General features: G+C 32.6%; 1 long non-coding RNA gene across 6 annotated transcripts in view; it reads right to left on the bottom strand.

Annotated features, from left to right (window-relative positions):
• The window catches only part of LOC139527752 (uncharacterized), a 37,804-nt gene that overhangs the window by 9,405 nt on the left and 11,622 nt on the right, over positions 1 to 16,777 (bottom strand). For 2 of the 6 annotated variants that reach the window (XR_011665434.1, XR_011665436.1), the window contains exon 1: positions 1,014 to 1,042. The exons of 2 other annotated variants lie outside the window; for them this stretch is intronic. This is a non-coding gene — a long non-coding RNA (uncharacterized lncRNA). Of the gene's footprint in view, positions 1 to 1,013; positions 1,043 to 4,289; positions 4,311 to 16,777 lie in introns of those variants that run through there. 2 more of the 6 variants (XR_011665435.1, XR_011665437.1) reach the window with 2 other exon arrangements.

Here is a 16,777-nt window from a genome sequence, read left to right as displayed (position 1 = left end):
TAATAGGCGAGTGATCTGATCTATAACTATTTTGTATCTTTAAGTCATGTACATTTAGATAAAAGCTCTGTGATACTAAAAAACTCTAGTCTGGCCTATTTTATATGGTTTGGTTTCCTCCAAGTATATCTTTTACTTTCTGGATATAGTTCTCTCAATGGATCAGTTAAGTTGTAAATTTCCTTTATATCTTACACTTTTTCCTTAGCTTTTGGATTATTCATATTTAAGTAATTAAAAGTATCAAGGTCTTGATTTTGCACTAAGTTATAATCTCCTGTCACAATGACAGTATGATTATCAAATTCTTCAATCATTTCGCTAACTTTATCATAAAAATCAGGACTGTCACTATTTGGACCATATAATGTAATTAAAGTAATATTGCTATCTTCAATATTAATATTCAATCCTAATAGATTTCCGTTTTGATCTTTTTTGCTTTGTAAAATCTTATATTCAAAATTATTATTAAATAAAATGGCCACTCCTCTTTGATTTGAAGAAAAGGAACTAAAGAGGCATTCTCCACCCCATTGATTCTTAACAAATTGTTCATCTTTTTCAGAGAAGTGTGTATCTTGAAGACAATACATGCTACAATATTTTGCTCTTAGATAGTCTAAAACATCTCTTCGCTTTTCAATTGAATTAAGTCCTTGGCAGTTGTATGAGACAATCTGAATAAGATTATTTTTCATTTAGAGTATAAATGACATAAACAGTTTGAAACATTATTTATATAAAATGACAGAAAAAGTCCCACACAACTGGTAATAAGTAAAGAAAATTTAACACAATGTATGTTATGTAGTAATGGTCTGGTCTCTGATTGACACATGATGTTAATTGTAATACTTCTGCTATAAATTTCTATATCTTCATGTATATTTGCCAATAGAATAATAAAGAAAATAATAAAACATTTTACAGAAAAGAAATGAAAAAAAAAATGAGTAAAAAATAAATGAAAATAATAAATATGAGTAAGTTAATAAATACAGGATATATACCTACAAATGGTATAGTCACCCAGCTTACTGAAATTACAATTCATAGTCTGTTATGAGAAAAAAAGGGGGATTGTTATACTTTGATCAAAGGTTAACATTTTGAAATGATCATTCATTGAGCAGAAAATATAACTTGATTTATGAATAAATCAGCTGTACTCATCATTCTTTTGAATCCTGGATTAAATAATATGTTTTTAAGTATCTAAATACTGAGCACAGCTCTTGTGTTTCAAACTAAAAAAAAAATCAAAATGCAATGAATATCTTTTGAGTTATTTCCCTTTGATTGCAAAAAGTAGAGTGTTGTTAAATCTTGATAATTATCTTTGTCTTTACTTTTCCTAAATTGTGATCTAAGGATGTTTTGGTTAAAGTTATTTTTATTTTCTAGTGTCACTGTAAAGGTTTCATTGCATGATTATGAACATCTTTGGTATAAATATTATCCATTAAGAAGTCTATACTATAGTACCTGAAACTTTAGTCCTAAAAGTGGATTATGTAAATGAAAACAATATATGTAACAGCAAATTAACAACTACTACCTGTGTTTAAGGAGCAATGTAATAAATTATTGCAATGCATATCAAAGCTTCCTATTCATAAATATGAAGTCATAGCTTATTGGACTCAAGATAATGCAAACTTTATGCTAATTCTGATTTCATCTATCCATGTGTTCAGAAAAAAAAAGGCCTGCTTTAAATTTTAATGAAAGTTATAAAAGAATTAATTATCACTGTTAATTAAAAAGCTACTTCAATTATAAAGTCTAAATTATATGATTATGCTAACCGGCATTGTTTTGTAGTACTGTAACATTATAAATTGTGATAAATAATATGTATTATTCCTGTTTTAACAGATGTATGTGTCTGAATGTGTGCATATACTATGTACAAGTATCGTATTATATTATGTGTAGCCGTCATTTTGGACCAATTAATATTCTGTACCAGTACATGTAAGTAAGTCATGGTTATACATGTTATATCGCGACATTACATATGTACAAAAGTAACTCTATTATCTAGGAACCTATATATCATAAAAATCAATATAAGATTAATTAGCCATCTCAGAATCTGAAGCAATGTTAGTAAAACGTACACCAAATTATTTTGATTGGTTTAATAATAATATAATGTAACTTAATTGGCTAAAAGTTTTGATAGTACATGTACATCCTAATTTCAAGAGTAATTATTTTAATGATGGCCTTTAGCTTCTGAAACGGTGAATTATAAAGTTTGATAACAACATGCTTAACATGCTATAGGCATATATTTTTATTTAAATACACAGCAAAAGCAGGAAATTTGCAAATCAAAAAAGCTAATACAATGCAACTATTTTCAGAGCAAAAACACAACATAAAAAGCAAAACATAAGCACGCATAAAGAAAAAGAAAAAAAAGAAGCACACAACAACAAAACTAGAGGCTCTAAAGAGCCTGTGTCGCTCACCTTGGTGAGTATTTAAGGAAGCAGATGGATTCATGACAAAATTGTGTTTTGGTGATGGTGATGTGTTTGTACATTTTACTTTACTGAACATTCTTGCTGCTTAAAATTATCTCTATCTATAATGAACTTGGCCCATTAGTTTCAGTGGAAAATGTTAGTAAAAATTTACAAATTTTATGAAAATTGTTAAAAATTGACTATAAAGAACAATAACTCCTAAGGGGGTCAATTGACCATTTCGGTCATGTTGACTTATTTGTAAATCTTACTTTGCTGAACATTACTGTTGTTTACAGTTTATCTCTATCAATAATAATATTCAAGATAATGACCAAAAACAGCAAAATTTCCTTAAAATTACCAATTCAGGGTCAGCAACCCAACAACGGGTTGTACGATTCATCTAAAAATTTCAGAGCAGATAAATGTTGACCTGATAAACAATTTTACCCCATGTCAGGTTTGCTCTAAATGCTTTGGGTTTTGAGTTATAAGCCAAATACTGCATTTTACCTCATGTTCTATTTTTAGCCATGGCGGCCATCTTGGTTTGATGGCCAGGTCACCGGACACATTTTTCAAACTACTAACCCAAAAGATGATTGTGGCCAAGTTTGGATGAATTAGGCCCAGTAGTTTCAGAGGAGAAGATTTTTGTAAAATATTACTAAGATTTACGAAAAATGGTTAAAAATTGACTATAAAGGGCAATAACTCCTAAGGGGGTCAATTGACCATTTCGGTCATGTTGACTTATTTGTAAATCTTACTTTGCTGAACATTATTGTTGTTTACAGTTTATCTCTATCAATAATAATATTCAAGATAATGACCAAAAACAGCAAAATTTCCTTAAAACTAACAATTCAGGGTCAGCAACCCAACAATGGGTTGTTCGATTCATCTAAAAATTTCAGAGCAGATAAATGTTGACCTGATAAACAATTTTACCCCATGTCAGATTTGCTCTAAATGCTTTGGGTTTTGAGTTATAAGCCAAAAACTGCATTTTACCCCATGTTCTATTTTTAGCCATGGTGGCCATCTTGGTTGGATGGCCGGGTCACCGGACACATTTTTCAAACAACTAACCCAAAAGATGATTGTGGCCGAGTATGGATTAATTTGGCCCAGTAGTTTCAGAGGAGAAGATTTCTGTAAAAGATTACTAAGATTTACGAAAAATGGTTAAAAATTGACTATAAAGGGCAATAACTCCTAAAGGGGTCAACTGACCATTTCAGTCATGTTGACTTATTTGTAAATTTTACTTTGCTGAACATTATTGCTGTTTACAGTTTATCTCTATCTATAATAATATTCAAGATAATAACCAAAAACAGCAAAATTTCCTTAAAATTACTAATTCAGGGGCAGCAACCCAACAACGGGTTATCCGATTCATCTGAAAATTTCAGGGCAGATAGATCTTCACCTGTTTAACAATTCTACCCCATGTCAGATTTGCTCTAAATGCTTTGGTTTTTGAGTTATAAGCCAAAAACTGCATTTTACCCCTATGTTCTATTTTTAGCCATGGCGGCCATCTTGGATGGTTGGCGGGGTCACCGGACACATTTTTTAAACTAGATACCCCAATGATGATTGTGGCAAAGTTTGGTTTAATTTGGCCCATTAGTTTCAGAGGAGAAGATTTTTGTAAAAGTTAACGACGACGACGGACGACGGACGACGACGGACGCCGGACGCCAAGTGATGAGAAAAGCTCACTTGGCCTTTTAGGCCAGGTGAGCTAAAAAGAATAAGAAAATGCAGAAACATCAAACAAGCACACTTTTTACGTACTGTTCTTTTTTTTTTTAAACTGAAATATATATAATAGGCACATAGTTTTAGAAACATGGATATATATATATATTAATTTATAGATCTAAATAGCTGGCGATAAAACATGAAACTTTTAAATAAATAACAAGCATGCTTGTCAAGAGAAGAAAATATATACATTGTATGTGCTTGTTATTTAAGAACATTTCAATGACCGTCAGTATATTGCCAAAAGTAAATTAAGTGTATCATCTGATCATGGAGGCAAAAGCAAAAAAGACAATCCTCATTGATAAGGTAAGCAACAGAGAGCCTCTCTCCTTAGAAACCAATTATATCAATTGTGTCTGTTTAGTAAACGCATCATTGTAAATATAACGGAACTTGATGAGACTGTCATCAAAGTGAGACGGTTAGCGCTATAAAACCAGGTTTAATCCACCATTTTCTACATTTGAAAATGCCTGTACCAAATCAGGAATATGACATTACTTGTCCATTCGTTTTTTATGTGTTTTGTTTATTGATTTTGCCATGTGATTATGGACTTTCCGAATTGATTTTCCTCTAGGTTCAGTATTTTTGTGATTTTACTTTTTTCGAACTAAAACCGAGGAAAACACATTAACCATAAGGGGGCCTTTTTCAATAAAAGCGTAACTTTCAGACATAAAAAAGTGGAAAATCAACTTGTCTAAAATTTACTTTCAAGAGTTATTTTGAATACCTCTATTATAGACCTGTTTGTAAACAAAAATTTCAATCTTAATATTCTTTAAAATGATATAATTTTCATAATTTGTGTACTGTTTCGTAGGGGACTTGTGTCCCCTACGAAATTTCTTCGTAACACACGATTTTAAATGTTTCCTATAGACATTCCACTTTTTTTACTTTAAAAACTAGAAACATCTCATTTTTTTCTGAATTGGAAAACCATTTTTATCGATAAAGAGTAGACAGTACTTCACGTATGAAGGTACAACTCATGTTACGTAGTGGACTTTTTGATGCGTTTCGTAGTGGACAAAACCGTTTCGTAGTGGACAAAAAGTTTCGTAGTTGACATCAACCCTATTATATGTAAATAAAAACACAATTAAAATAACATGAAACTAATCCTTGTTATTTGCTGCGCGCGAATATAATTAAAAAAAGATTAAAAAAAGACTGCATGGTAGTGGTAGTGTCCACTACAAAACGTGTTTCTCCCATACTTGTTTCGTAGGGGACCGTTTCGTAGGGGACATATTCGCATGTTTTATTTTTTTTCCCACAATCCCTATATTGCAATAATATAAAGATTGACTGTATTCTTCAAAGCATGTTTTAAGCTGTACACTGATATTTTTTTTCATAATTTTAAAACCAGATACTGAAGGAGATTTGACCCGTTTCGTAGTGGACATTTACAAAAATACGGTATCACTCTGGTGCATTTAATGTGCTCAATTTTTCTGACTAACAATTTAATTGCCGTTATAAAAGCATCACTTCTTTTGTAAGACCCTAATGTTTATATCTCTTGCAAACAAAAATTACACAGATTTTATAAAACTGTTTATTAGCAAATTTAATGACTTCGTTTCGTAGTGGACATTTTGTTAGGGACACACCTTCTGAAATTAAAAATCCCATGTTAAAAGCTGTTTATTAAAATATGTTGGCTCTTAACATACTTTTGAATTATTAAAGAACTTATATTAAGTAAAAATACTATTTTTTTCTACTTTTTAACGATATTTTTTAGTATGAATGTTGAACAGGCGGTCTAGGGACATGCCATTTTGGTTGTTTTGGACCATTCAGGAATCAATATCTTATCAATCCCTCTGAAAAATAAACTGCTTTAAAATGTTAAATCTAATTCAATGTACTGACTGCAAAAAAAATTACTTGCAAAGATCAAACACATTCTTTTTAAAGTGGCTAGGACAAGAAAGTACGTTTTTATTGAAAAAACGCCCAAGGGGGAACAAAGGAACAACAATATATGAACACTGAGGAGCTACAAAAAATAAAACAACGGAGTGGCTATTTGTCCGGCTAGCCGGACGAATAGTGCCAGGGCTATTTGTCCGGCCATGGAAATGCGCATGTCATATCATGTGCCTTCCGGGACGCGGATGTAATATTATCTTCCGTAGCACCAAGGGGGCGCGTGTAATCTGATCACTGATATTCAATTTTAAGATGGCTGAAAACGGTGATATCAATATTTGTTATATTTTTTGCAGTTTTCGGAATTTGACAATGGAATACGATAGTATAAACTTCCAAGAATGATATAATCTTATAAAGTGACACTAAAAAATTGAAATCACAAGGAAAATGGAAAATAAAAGATAATTGATCGGTTTTACAAAATTATTCGACTCGCTACAGCTATGTAAATGGTGGAAAATATGTTCAAAGCAAGAGTAGTTGAGAAAGGCCTTTACAATTTTGCATGTCTATCTGAATGAAATTTAGCTTATAGTTTTATTCCAAAAATGAATCTTGCAAGTAGCTTTCAAAGAAGTACATTTAGGTGGGGGGGGGGGGGGGGGGGGGGGGCAAAAGGAGCACACCATGTCATCCAACCCCCTCACGTGAATAAGTGTGTGTGGGGGGGGGGGGGGGGGCATTATAGAAAAATTCGTAAGGGTTCCACGGAACCCAATGTCTCGCCTACCTTTGCTGTTAATTGCAGACTCAACAAAAATGAGGAAAAACATCAATAAAAATTTCCCTCTCGATACTGTCGTTTGATTGAAAGAAGCTTCCAAGTTTGGTAAAAAATCCAGGATAGTTTATGAATCTAATAAATGTTTTATAAACTTTAACTGCAGACTGTATGCAATGTTAACTGGAAGAAAAACTAAGTCCATTTATAAGTAAAATACGGAAAAAGTGAAAAAAAATTTCACAAAATTTACTTCTGAATAATATCTTATGATCAGAAACAAGCTTATGTCTAAGTTTGGTAGAAATCCAGGATAGTTTAAGAACATTATAAAAATTTTAAAAACTTAAACCACAGAGTGAATGTTTTGTTTCTGGCCAAAAAAATAAGTCCATTTATAAGTAAAATACGGAAAAGTGGAAATTTATTTTTACAAAATTTTCTTCTTGATACTATCTTATGATCATAAACAAGCCTCTGTCCAAGTTTGGTACAAATCAAGGATAGTTTATGAAAGTTATTAAAATTTTAAAAACTTTAACCACAGAGTGAATGTAATGTTTCCTCGCAGAAAAACTAAGTCCATTTATAAGTAAAATACGGAAAAAATGGAATTTTATTTTTACAAAATTTACTTCTGGATACTTTCTTATGATCATAAACAAGCTTCTGTCCAAGTTTGGTAGAAATTCAGTATAGTTTAAGAAAGTTATTAAAATTTCAAAAACTTTAACCACAGAGTGAATATTTGTGGACGCCGCCGACGACGACGCCGACGACGACGGAATGTAGGATCGCTTAGTCTCGCTTTTTCGACTAAAGTCGAAGGCTCGACAAAAATCTCTCACCTTTCACTCAAAATATGGATAACTTTATGGCAAGGGGTCTATAATTCTCTTTGACAGCTACAGACATAATAATTTTGTACCTTTTTCGGCTAGACAAAATCCTTTACGCTAACTTAAAATGCACGAGTCAAACACTACCCAAATTTGTTTTACAAGTAATTTCTTCTCTCTTCTTATATTAAAAATATAGGATATTTTATGATTTTTTTCGATGTATTGTTTATCCACATTGGTCTATATACTAGTATGAAGAAAAAAAAATCAATTACTAGTAACAAGATTAGGCCCTAACACTTAATATTACAAACATGTGTTACCCCCTGGTGCTGCTGAAGATAATATTACACACACACACACACTAATATTATAGTGATATGCGCATTGTATTGGCCGGACAAATAGTCCTGGTACTATTCGTCCGGCTAGCCGGACAAATAGCAACTGCCATAAAACAAACGTCAACAATGGCGACCTCCCCCCCCCCCCCCCCCACACACACACTTTTTCATATTTCTCTCCTTTTTCCAAAACAAATTTTTTTACTCAAGATATGGTCATAATCTCAATTCATATTTCCAATGGAGTTTGCAACCATTATTACCCATTTGAATACATCATTAAAGTCTGAAATTGAAAATGACAATACATAGTCATGGCTAAAATTAATATTCCTTAATCATTTTAAAAATAGTAACTTCTAAATATAGATTGACAGCTTAATATCATCTCAAGACAATACAACATTTCTTTATACATAATTTAAAAGCAGTGTAAGGGAGATAATCCAAACATAATGTGTACTGTTTTTAATTGCTCATTAACCAGGAAAACCTTTTCCCCCTTAATTTCTATACGGCTTGAGTCATAACCCTACAAAGCCAATCATATCCATCCCTTTGTTGTATGAAAACTTGTGGTATAATGTCAGAGAGATTTACACCTCGTCCCGCAAGTTATTGTCTAGAAAGTAAAACATGCTTATTAGGGTCCGTTATTGGCCCCTAATTCCTAAAGTGTTCGACCATGACCCCCAAAATCAATCCCAAACTTACTTTTGAGGTTATAAACCTTGTGTTTAAATTTCATAGATTTCTATATGCATTCACTAAACCTAAATGTCTTCGGACGACGCTGACGACCACGACGACAACGTGATACTAATATACCACAGGCACTTGTCTCAGAAAAAATATCCTATATACCTTAAGATAACAGAGGGAAAAAAATTTGACACAAGTGTCTGTGCAATATACGAATACAATTTTGTTTTGCAGTCATATAAAAACCATTAACATTGAGCATTGAACCGTGAAAATAAATTCAAGTTGAAACAAGAGGCTGTCACAACGAAAGCAAACCGGATTTATTAACATTTATTTGTGTCCTGGCAATATCACAAGAACCATTACTGATGAATGGTGAAAGTGAAAATCGTCAATATCAAATTTGACCTCCATTTTGTCATCAGTATCAACAAATTAAAATTTGAAAAGCTTAGATTGAATGGTTCATGTGTAAATGCAATAACGTGAATGGAAACGCCATTTTACGATCTTTCAAGACCATATTCTCCTGAACGGTAAAAGTCAAAATCGTCATTATTGATCTTGACCTCTATTTTGTCATCAGTAACAACATATAAAAAATTTTAAAAGCTTTGGTTGATTGGTTCATGAGAAAATGCACGGACACGACTGGAAACACCATTTTTCAATCTTTCAAGAACCATAACTCCTGAACGGTAAAAGTCAAAATCGTCATTATTGAACTTGACCCCCATTTTGTCATCAGTAACAATATATTAAAATTTGGGAAGCTTTGGTAGAACAGTTCATGTGTAAATGCACGGACACGACTGGAAACTCCATTTTTCAATCTTTCAAGAACAATAACTCCTGAACGGTAAAAGTCAAAATCGTCATTATTACACTTGACCTCCATTTTATCATCAGTAACAACATATTAAAATTTGGGAAGCTTTGGTAGAACAGTTCATGCGTAAATGCACGGACACGACTGGAAAATCCATTTTTCAATCTTTCAAGAACCATAACTCCTGAGCGGTAAAAGTCAAAATCGTCATTAATGAACTTGACCTCCATTTTGTCATCAGTAACAAAATATTAAAATTTGGGAAGCTTTGGTAGAACAGTTCATGCGTAAATGCACGGACACGACTGGAAACACCACTTTTCTATCTTTTAAGAAAGCAAAAGTCAAAGTCGCCATTATTGAACTTGACCTTCATTTAGTTGTCAATAACAACATATTAAAATTTTAAAAGCTTTGGTTGAACGGTTCATGAGTAAATGCACGGACAACATTTTGATTTCCGCTCGGAACCGTACATCCCAAAATTAATAACCGACATTTTTGTCACAAAAATCCGGTTTATAAAACCTGCGGTACTGACATGTACATCATAAAATATTTCCATTCACCTGTTGGAAAAAAGACCAAACCAAAAAAACAACTTCACTTTGACCAATGAATCATGAAAATGAGGTCAATGTGAGATAAAATCTGCGGTACTGACATGTACATCATAAAATATTTCCATTCACCTGTTGGAAAAAAGACCAAATCAAAAAAAAACTTGACTTTGAACAATGAATCATGAAAATGAGGTCAAGGTCGAATAAAACCAGCTAGTTGGACTTGTGCACCATACAATCATTCCTTACACGAAATATAGTAGACATATTGACTGACTATCTGTATATACGACCTTGTCCACGAAAATGAATTCAAATGATTTGTTAAACAAAAGTTCATTTGCATAACCCTCCAAATTTGCAACTATCTATCCAAATTGTCGTTTTTGGTCCATCTTAAAGTATTTATATTGTAAACATACTTATATTAAAAGTATTTATCATTACATAGCATTTTTCATATCAGACCCTTCATCGGCCCTAGCTCATGATATCAGCCAAAGAACCGACAGGCTCGAGGGATGATATAGCTTGAACGAGTTATTTACTATTATGTAAATAGTAAACCATAATATGTTTATTCAAACCACATGTACACATATGAGGTTGTACAATATTCTGAAATCTATAAAAATTAGTTAACAAAATTAAAAATTACCCTAACATGCCTAGTGTGTAACTTAATTCAGGGCAGGCTGTCCTGACGTATTTTAACCCGTATGTTTGGCTATGCTTCGAATTCATGATTCATGCTATACAGGAACGACCAATGATGTAATTGGGAAGAGTGGAGGATTTACAAAATGATAAACAAGAGGCTCTCAAGAGCCTGAATCGCTCACCTGAATTCTTTTGGTTAAATCTCTCATCAATGATTATTTTGGCTTTTCAATTTATTTAAATGTTTTTTGGATCATCCTATTTTCTTCAAAAGCCAAAAAAAAATAATCATTTTCTCCTATGTTCTATTTTAGCCATAGTAGCTATGTTTCTTGACATACAAGGAAATAAAATACAAAATTTATACTAGATACTCTGAAACTCATTTAGCCTAAGTTTGGCTGAAATTGATACAGCAGTTTCAAAGGAGAAGATTTTTTAAAGTAAGTCAACATGATGAACAAATTGTGAAAAAAGTCTTTAAAGGGCAATAACTCCTTGAGGGGTCAATTGACAATTTTGAAGATGTTGCTTTGCTGAACATTATTTCTGTTTACAGTTTATTCCTATCTATAATTATATTCAAGATAATAAACAAAAACAGCAAAATTTCCTTAAAATTATCAATTCAGGGGCAGCAACCCAACAACAGGTTGTCTGATTCATCTGAAAATTTCAGGGCAGATAGATCTTGACCTGATAAACAATATTACCCCATGTCAGATTTGCTCTAAATGCTTTGGTTTTTGAGTTATAAGCCAAAAACTGCATTTGACCCCTATGTTCTATTTTTAGCAATGGCGACCATGTTTGTTGATAGATCAAAACTTCGGATACAATTTATAAATTAGATACCCTAAGGAACATTCAGTTAAAGTTTGAAAGTATTTGGCCCAGTAGTTTTAGAGGAGAAGATTCTTGAAATAGTTTACGACGACAGACGACGACAGACGACGACGGACGACAGACGACGGACGACGACGGACGCCAAGTGATGGCATAAGCTCACTTGTCCCTTCGGGATAGGTGAGCTAAAAAACGGTTTGGTAATAACTGAAAAATAGATAATATAGCTCAAGACAGGACGCAAATGCAACCATTTACAGGTATAATTGTGAAAGTGATTGGAACCAGATGCTCCGCAGGGCGCAGCTTTATACGACCGCAGAGGTTGAATCCTGAACGGTTGGGGCAAGTATGGACACAACATTCAAGCTGGATTCAGCTCTAAATTTGGATTGTGATTAAATAGTTGACACAGCAGCATAGGTTTCTAACACAAAATGAATGTGGTCTAATGAACTTAAAATTTTTGTTTTGCCTTTGAGCAATTCACTATGCTGTTGAATATTAATCCTCTCAAAAAAATGTTTGAAAAATTTTCTTTTTATTTATGAAATTTCAAATAAGAAAAATTGAACCCCCCACCCCTCCCCAATTTTTGTTTCACATCCCCCTATCCTTTATTCCAAAACCGATCTCAATTCAAATTTCTAATGGAGTTTGCAACAATAATCACTCATTTAAATACATCATAAAATATCAAAATGTAAAAAAAGTGCTTGTTATCACTGAACGGTAAAGATTGTTTTAATTTATCAGTTGGTAGTAAAAGTGAATATACATTGTATATTGTATAAAACAATGATTAAAGTTGATTCAACTACCTATTCTGGACAAAGAAAGATAACTCCAATTGAAATTTCTTGCTATTGCACAATATTGCGCAATTAGATATTTCTTGCTATTGCGCAAGACTGTGCAATTGAAAATACTTGTTATTGCACAATACTGTGCAATTAAAGATTTCTTGCTATTGCGCAATACTGTACAATTTAAAAATTTCTTGCTATTGCACAATACTGTGCAATTGAAGATTTCTTCTTATTGCTGAGTACTGTGCAATTGAAAATTTCTTGCTATTGCACAATACTTAATATAATAATTTTAGATCCTGATTTGGACCAACTTGAAAACTAGGCCCATAATCAAAAATCTAAGTACATGTTTGGATTCAGCATATCAAAGAACCCCAAGAATTAAATTTTTGTTAAAATCAAACTAAGTTTAATTTTGGACCCTTTGGACTTTAATGTAGACCAATTTGAAAAAAGGACCAAAAATGAAGAATCTACATGCACAGTTAGATTTGGCATATCAAAGAACCCCATTTATTCAATTTTTGATGAAATCAAACAAAGTTTTATTTTGGACCCCGATTTGGACCAACTTGAAAACTGGGCCAATAATCAAAAATCTAAGTACATTTTTAGATTCAGCCTATCAAAGAACCCAACCAGTCAATTTTTGTTAAAATCAAACTAAGTTTAATTTTGGACCCTTTGGACCTTAATGTAGACCAATTTGAAAACGGGACCAAAAATTAAGAATCTACATAGACAGTTAGATTCGGCATATCAAAGAACCCCAATTATTCAATTTTTGACGAAATCAAACAAAGTTTAATTTTGGACCCTTTGGGCCCCTAATTCCTAAACTGTTGGGACCTATACTCCCAAAATCTATACCAACCTTCCTTTTGTGGTCATAAACATTGTGTCTAAATTTCATTGATTTCTATTTACTTAAACTAAAGTTATTGAGCGAAAACCAAGAATAATGCTTATATGGCCTCTTTTTTAGCCCCTAATTCCTAAACTGTTGGGACCAAAACTCCCAAAATCAATCCCAACCTTCCTTTTGTGGTCATAAACCTTGTGTTAAAATTTCATAGTTTCTATTCACTTTTACTAAAGTTAGAGTGCGAAAACTAAAAATATTCGGATGACGACGACGACGACGACGGCGACGCCAACGTGATAGCAATATACGACGAAATTTTTTTCAAATTTTGCGGTCGTATAAAAACAACATTTGAAGACAATAATAATGATCCTAAAGAAATTGAAATCGAAAGAGAGTTTTTACGAGTTTGGACATGATAGAATAAACAAGCAAGATCATTATGAAAATGCTTTGGAAACTGTTACAAAAAACGTGAAAAAACACCGAAATAGATAACACGACCAGGAAGAGAAGCCAAACCACTAGAGGGGCCTCGGTGGCCAAATGAGGTAGTTCTACTACTTTAATCACTAGCCAGTCAACGTTGATGTTGTGAGTTTGAACCCCACTCGTATGGGTTTACTCGACTCAAATCTAATTCTTTATTGACTAGGATTTCCCTAACGAAGGTAGGTGGTTTCCTCCGGCTTCCTTCAATGAAAATTGGCCGTCACGAAATAGCATAAAAGTGGCTCTTAAAAGTGGCATTAATCAATCCAAGGAATAAACCGCTGATACATACAAAATTGGTTTTTCTTTTAAGTTCTTAAAATTTCTTGCATATACGGTTTATTCCTTGAATGTCAACATCCTTTGATCTACCGACAATTAACCTGTAAAGTAATGTTGGCGTTCGAGGAATAGGTGCAAGAAGTATCTAAAAAAAAGTGCTTGCTTATCAAAACAATCATACTAATTAAACAGATAGGTAAATCTAATTCATGTTGGCCACGTTGTTGATTTTTTGTTGTTGCTGATACTGTGCTTAAACATATATGGATTCTCTTAAAATGAAACTTTGAAAAGTGTTGCATCACAAAGTCAACATGTGCATACTCAGACATTATTGTCAGGAATTCCAGTTAACACAAATTATACAGCAGCCTCTTTGTACTTTAAAGGTATTTTTTCAATATTTCTATAGTTTTGTCAGCTGCCATATTACTAGATCAAATGTCTTGAAACTTTGTATCATGTGTTAGATTGCTGTAAAATTGAGAATGGAAACGGGGAATGTGCCAAAGTGACAACAACCCAACCATAGTGCAGACAACAGCAGAAGTTCACCAACAGGTCCTCAATGTATATTTTATTTTATACTGCACTCGTTCTATATTAGCAGTCAAAATGCGTTGACTGTATATTTCTATGTTATATAAAGTCACTGACCCAATATCACTTTTTCTCGTGAATATATATTAAATAGAAGGTGCCGAAATGATACTTTAAAATTATTCATACTCAGCCTCAACCTGTCCTTGTTTCCAATGCATACAACGATGCGTGGAACGACTCAACCTTGTTTCTTTGAGAAACATATTTCATTTGATATTTTTTGTTTGCAACCTATAAATCATTGTTTTATGCTTATGGTTGATATGTTAGTCCATACTCAAACGATTTCGTTCACCGTCGAGTGGGGATTCAACAGGTAAATGAACATTTCATTGTGTTGTATATTTCTCCGCGAGCATGATACGAGGCCTTTTTAAAGGAGATTTTCTCCAAATATTCTCGACATATCAACGATACTAGAACACACCCGCGAAATCGCGGGCATTCATAGCGTAGTTTAAAGTATTTAAGTGTTGTTGGAAGAATTTTGTAAAATATTGAATGACTGGAGAATTTCAGCAAAAGTATCATAAGTTATTGGGGACAGGAAAATGTTTTTTTTTTATCCCTCCTTTATTTCCAATATTCCCATTTTTTGGTTCTCTATTAATTTCAATATGAACATATGTAACAAAAAATTTGTTCCGGCGTAAATTTCATAGGAAATATGTTCCACTGGAACTTATGTCACAAAAAATATGTTCCAGCACTATAAAATTTGTTCCGGAACTAATTTTTCAACCAAGTGTGAAAAAAGTTCCGGAACAAAAATCACAGCTGCATAAGTTTGGTTCCAATATTAAAATAAAAAAAAAAAGTGTAATAAGTTTCTGTGATATTAGTTTTAAACGAAGGTATTTTATAGAAATCAATGAAAATGTTCTGCTCGAACCTATTTCACAGAAAATAAGTACTTTTAACATATATACATTGCACAGCGAAATATTTCTTGTTACACTTAAAAATTATAATGCAAATAGGATGCTGTACTGTGCCTGCATGAGGTACATTTGCAATTGAAGGCATGACTGTAGGATGAAGATAAGAAAAAAGCGATGATAATGTTTCATAATTTGTATCTATGCTTTATCGTTTATGTGGTATTCGACCTCCTTGTTTCCGTTTGATCTGTTATGGGTTTCTAATCATACTTAGCTTTGGTCATTGCACAGGTTTTTTTAAAAGAGTGTGTCTTTTGTTTCTTTTGTCTTTTAATAAAATTGATCAGTCACTTAGTCCTTTTCAAAAAAGAACTAATGTTCATCTTTAACTATATATAATACTTTTTTTTCGGAATGACTTTTATTATTATTTCTCATTCTACTCTTTCCTGGTTCATAAGTCATGTAAGTACCATTTTTAGTATCATTAATTGAGTATGTTATTAAACTTTTGCTTTACTCCACATGATCAAAATTGGATGTTTAAACTTTTCATTTATTACATTATCAGTATAATATATGTTTTTTATTATGACTTTAAACTCACTGATGACAAGTGCTTAGTATATATAAGATAACTTGTTTAACCAGTGGGACATATTTCACAGACAAGGAACTTATTTCACCAGGTGAGGAACAAATCTCACAAATCCAGAACTTATTTCACCAGGTAAGGAACAAATCTCACAAACATGGAACTTATTTCACTAGGTAAGGAACAAATTTCACCAACCCAGAACTTATTTTACCAGGTAAAGAGTGGAACTTATTTCATAGAGATGGAACAAATTATATAAAAAATGTCTGTGAAAAAAGTTCTCCCAGAACATATTTCCTGTGAAATTAGTTCTACTTGAACTTTTTTCACAGGAACAAATTTTGGCTCACACATACATTTAGTATGTTTTGAACATTCAAGTAAGGAGCCTGTAATTCAGTGGTTGTTGTTTTTTTATGTGTTACATATTTGTTTTTCGTTCATTTTTTTGTACATAAATAAGGCCGCTAGTTTTCTGGTTTGAATTGTTTTACAATGTCAGTTCGGGGCCTTTTACAG

The sequence above is a fragment of the Mytilus edulis genome, chromosome 6 (genome assembly GCF_963676685.1).
Source record: "Mytilus edulis chromosome 6, xbMytEdul2.2, whole genome shotgun sequence".
Lineage (NCBI taxonomy): Eukaryota > Metazoa > Mollusca > Bivalvia > Mytilida > Mytilidae > Mytilus > Mytilus edulis.
This window is presented reverse-complemented; position numbering and strand designations above follow the sequence as displayed.